Here is a 5,440-nt window from a genome sequence, read left to right as displayed (position 1 = left end):
TTATCTTATTCCTTCTCCTTTTCTTTTCCTTTCTCTCCTTTGCTATCTTTGATTGTCTTCAAATTTCCTTCGTTCATTCCCCTTTGTTCTTTCCTCCCTCTCCCCCTCCCTCTCTTCTAGTATCCACTCCTCTTACATTTCCTCCCCTTCCCTTGCATTGTTCTTTCTCCTTGTTTCCCCCCCTTCTCTTTCCGTCCTTTTGTTGTTATCTATTCATCCGCTGCCTTACTATCCCTTAACTTTCTTTCTATTGTCTCCCCTTTCCCTGAACTTCTTTTTTCCATAAGCTTTCTCTTTAGGTTTCCCCTTGTAGGTTCCCTTGTCTCTTTTTTATTTTTTTGATCAAGTAATTGTAGTAGGCCCTTATACATTAACTTATATTCTATTCTAAATAATTTTTACTTTTTTTGTCTAGAGGAATAAAAACTGGGCTAGGCTCCTACTCACATGACACATGGTCGATTCTGACTACTACCACTATACCTCTACATGAACCTGTACACACCCCCACACATAGCCTACACGGTAAATCAAGGGATTTGAACCTCGAATTTGCACAACGTCTAATACGATGATCACTAATCGAACTACACCCCTTAGGGGCATTTCTAAGTATTAATTTATACATCTTATTATACTTTTGATTAATATACTATATTAGCATTTTAAAAGTCATTAACATACATATATCTCTATATATTGTATATTACTTTTTAAAAGTTCATTATTTCTTATATAATACATTAATTAAAGGTCACTGAATATTAACTAATATATTCTATTATACTTTTAACATTTATAATTTACTAATGTTCCCACTCATAGTATATTATTTCTCAAAGGTTTCCTATTAATGTTTTTTTTTTTTTTTCAATGTGGTTCACGGGCACTCAATGAGTGGCCGCTACGTCCACGTAGAGAAGCGGGGCAGTGGTTTCCTATTAAGTATTTTTATACTCATCTACAAACTTTAGATGTCAAGGTTTCTCATAATATTTCCATTTGATAAATATATTTATTCTCACCATTTATGAAAAGTATACGCCTTTCATGCATGCTTGTCTACTATATCTAACGACAACAATTTTATTTCCTCGCAAGTTTCCAATTACACACAATGCGTCTAACTTCGTGTGATGTGTCTTCTCATTTGTTAGGGGTATTGGTTCAAAAATTAGAAATTTTGAAATACAATCCAGTCTGAATGATCTCCCTATATCGCATTGGCTTTTTTCTTGTTTCGTGAATTGATTATATCTCATTGAAAGAAAAAACCTTCAACATTATTCTTGCCAATTTCTAATGAAAAATCATTTATGTCACCACAGGAACCCATCCAATATATAGAGATAGATGCATTTTGACAAGAGTTACCATCTCTCACACTAATGGCTTGCTCAAAAGAAAATGGAAAATTGACATAGTGACGCCATTTTAAGTTGTGAAACAAAGATGAAAAGTGCAGATCCCAGCGACAACTGGGAACAAAAATGAAAAAAATTGTAGCGGGAAAAGAAATTAATTGCAAATATCGTGGCGGGGAACAAAAATGAAAAGAATTGTAGCGGGAAAAGAAATTAATTGCAAATTTCGTGGCGGGGAACAAAAATGAAAAGAATTGTAGCGAGAAAAGAAATTAATTGCAAATTTCGTGGCGGGGAACAAAAATGGGAAAAATTGTAGCGGGAAAAGAAATTAATTGCAAATTTAAGCGGAAATTGTGAAAGCCGGAAAGATGATAAAAATTTGGACCATTTCTCGATTTGTGCGTGTCATCCTTGCGCAGGGGCCATGCTAATCTTCTCTGTATCGTTCCAATTTTATCGGATGTCTCCGAAGAGACAATAGCAAGTGTGGTGGAATTCGTATTTAAACGGCTTGTATATCTTTCGCGTTATGCATGTGGGAAGGAATTGGAACGTCCACGTCACGCCCTCCGTTGCCCACATACCCCATCACGTCAACCGTAAGTGAGTGAGTGGAGTCCTCCGATTCGATTGGACGACATTTCCTCACATTCTGCCAGTGTTCTTCTTTAGTACTTCCATCTTTCGTGTCTAGCGTTTGTAGTCCAACGGTTAGGATAATTGCCTTCCAAGCAATAGACCCGGGTTCGACTCCCGGCAGACGCACCCCTCTCGCAATTTATAATAATTTTCGAAATGTATAATAACCTCCGAAACAGACCCGGTTCGACTCATTCTCTTTCCGCAATTTATAATTTCCAATTTTCGAAACTCTACAGATGTATAACCTCCGAAACGAAACTTTGCTTAATATAATAGTGAATGCATTATCCTCCGAAACGAAACTTTGCTTAATAGTGAATGCATTATCTGATATAGAATTGCATTTAAACAATTACACCACTTTAAATTTCAATCATTTATTTATTTATGAATACAAAATGCATTTTTTAATCAAATTTGAATTTCAAGTGCATTTTTTAATAAATGATTAGAATTTTGAATTTCAATCATTTATTTATGAATACACAATATGATTAGAATTTTGAATTTTATTATAAATGGATTTTTTTCACAATATGAAAATTTTGAATTTTGAATTTTAGTATAAATGGATTTTTTCACAATACGAAAGTTTATGAATGATACCTAATTAGTGGCCTGGTTATAACACAATTTGATATCTAATTAGTGGTTACTTTTGACTTCTTCAACTCTTAACTAGAGTCACAATATTGAGTCACTTGGAGGTGGGACTTCACTTGTTCGGGGTTTTTACCATGGTCTCTTGGGAGCTATGCTAATTTTCGATCTTTATGTCCACTTGAAGGAGGCTTTGGGGTTGCTTGTGCAATCTCTTGGGGTGAAGACACTTTCCAATCCAGAATGAAGAAAATAATGAATGCAAATAACACATCTTTCTCTTTCAACGGAAACTATATAGAGGGAGGAAGAGATATTTTGCATATTCAACATTGTATAATAACACAACGACCTCGCACTCTCTTAATAACCATCCCATATATGTCAGAACAATTCTTATGCAACCCACAAAAGAAGATATTTACAACAATGAAACCTCTCAAGAGGCACTCAATTTCTTGTATGCTATATTGCTTCTAAAATGCAAATGTTCTCTTAATCTAATCAAACAAAAACAAGATACAAACCAAACCAACAAACTTATGCAGTTTTAGGGTTGTATGATATTGGTAGAGATAATCACAAGCACACTCCAATGTCTATGCTAGATACAATCACCCAAAACTTCATAAGAAATATACAAGAGGCATGCGAAGGTTTTGATCTCAAGCATGAAACAAATGACAAGGCTCTACAGGTCACGACTAGATTTGTTAAAACTTTGCCAAAGGTGTCTCCCGAGTCACTTTTCACCAGATGGCAAGTTCAAGTAATCTCAAACGCACACAATCAATCAAACTGAGAAAAACCTTAATTTCACTTATTAACACAAAGCTTTTTTTAATAACTTATAAATTTTAAAGGCATTGTTCAGCTATTCTATGTTTTGGAGTTCTAAAGGCATTGTCTAGCTATTTTATACTTTGGATTTTTTAGCTGGAATGACTTTTTATTATTTAAAATGCACTTTTGAATTAATAAATGGATTCAACGTCCTGGAAAACATATGGGGCACTTGGATTGTGTAGAGTTTACAGCTCAAATCCGTGACTCTAACAAATTCTTGTCACTTGGATTTGTTTGTTTAAACTAACAAACACATTTAAAACAAAATGATCAGAGTCTTGCTCTTTTTACCAACAATAGGACAAAAGCATATGCTTTATGGAAATCACCCAAACTAGCTAAGGAAATGGAGGTGCATTCTTAGTTCGCCATAGGATGTTCTAAAGAATCATATGGTACATAATTCAGCATTGGGAGATTATCCTTTAGCAGTCATTCTAGATAAGAATCAAATTCTTGTATCTCCATATCTTTCTTTCATGTATTTACTAACAAGCATATTCACATTGACCAACACATTTATTTTGTAATAGGGCTTCCATAATTTTAACTTACTTATCAATTATTATTCGAGTTGTCTTTAGTGAGACTTTTTGGAAGCTTTTCCGGTGAATTTTTTCTGGTCTAATTTCTCTAAAATCCGGCAGGAATTTATTGAAACACACAAGTTTGATCGGTAACCCCTGCACAATCTAAGTGCCTTAGGGGTTTTTCACAGTGCTGAATCCATATATATTGTCAAAAAACCAGTTTAGATTACACAAACCAACATTTCACCTCAAATTGTTCCTCCGGATTCCGGCACCGGAATGTCCAAAAAGTCGCACTAAAGACAACTCCATTATTATTAGGTGGATTGTAAGGATTTAACCTCCATGAAATATTCTATAATATTCCATGTAGTAGTCACAGATAACACCTGTGAGTTGACCTTTTAGTGAATGTTTGGAATTCTTTCAAAGTTCTTTAGCCATAGTGAAAAAGTCCACCAATGTACTTGCTAACCCCAATCTATAGAAAGTGTGTCTGCCATTAAACAATGGAATTTTTCACAATATGAAAGTTGATGAATGATATTTGGGGCATAAGGGACTTGTCCATATCACTATATTTCCAAAAACAAATAACATAATATCTATAATTACAAAAAGACAGGAAAAATCCAAACCCACAAAAGAGCATAAAACTACCTAATAAGGCTTTGAAAAATAGGTGCCATGTGATGAATAAGCATTCAAGAGTAAAACCAAGGGTATCAAACTAATTTTTTTTCATATAGACAAAAATCCACATCTCCATATTAATCATCTCATTCTTTCAATCATCTAGTTTATCAAACTTGCCAAAAATATCACCATGTTCATTTTCCTATCTTTTGCCTATTTTGGGAAAATTTTAACCCTTGCAAATCTTTTGTCTTGGATAAAAATTCAATCGTGCGCATTATATATGATGTTGTATGTGACTTCTCCCAATTCCCAAAAGGCATTCACTCGTTTATTTTATTAAAAAAATGGGTAATCTTTCTAAGATTGAGTTTTTCTCTACTTAGTAAAATACAATAAGCTATGAAGGAAACAAGAGAACTCATGACTTAAAAATTAACGTGATTGAAACTAGAACATAAATAAATCATACCTACCTAAGCTACTTGGTGAAAGTAGAAAAGCTAGGTAAAAATGCCACAACCAACATACTTTACTTATCGAGTCATTCGCATTCATGCATTATTTTGACATTAGAAGGAGAACTATGGATGAAAAGACAAATAGGGTTGTGGATGACCATGCCATGAAATTTAAGGTATCTTGGACTAACAATATATAAATACTTACATTAGGAAACAAAATACACTTATGGCTTCAGTTAAAAAGACTCTGACCAAGATACGATATCATTAATTCCACCATAAGGAGTAAAATGGATGAGAAGTGAACACGGAAATTTTACAAATCTTCTCTATTTTGTTGTCTTTGGGGATGTCT

The 5,440-nt window shown here is 34.0% G+C and overlaps 2 non-coding genes across 2 annotated transcripts; one reads left to right on the top strand and one right to left on the bottom strand.

The window, feature by feature from the left end:
• Positions 1-1,740: 1,740 nt before the first annotated feature.
• Positions 1,741-1,843, bottom strand: LOC149141888 (U6 spliceosomal RNA). Its single transcript, XR_016265411.1, has one exon. It is a non-coding gene; the product is annotated as a U6 spliceosomal RNA (small nuclear RNA).
• Positions 1,844-2,060: 217 nt separating this feature from the next.
• On the top strand, positions 2,061-2,132 carry TRNAG-UCC (transfer RNA glycine (anticodon UCC)). Its single transcript has one exon. It is a non-coding gene; the product is annotated as a tRNA-Gly (tRNA).
• Positions 2,133-5,440: the final 3,308 nt, after the last annotated feature.

The sequence above is a fragment of the Pinus tabuliformis genome, chromosome X, assembly GCF_031772625.1.
Source record: "Pinus tabuliformis cultivar Carrire ecotype Pingquan chromosome X, CPIR1, whole genome shotgun sequence".
Lineage (NCBI taxonomy): Eukaryota > Viridiplantae > Streptophyta > Pinopsida > Pinales > Pinaceae > Pinus > Pinus tabuliformis.
The sequence above is the reverse complement of the archived record's forward strand: the minus strand, read 5'-3'. Positions and strand labels throughout refer to the sequence as shown.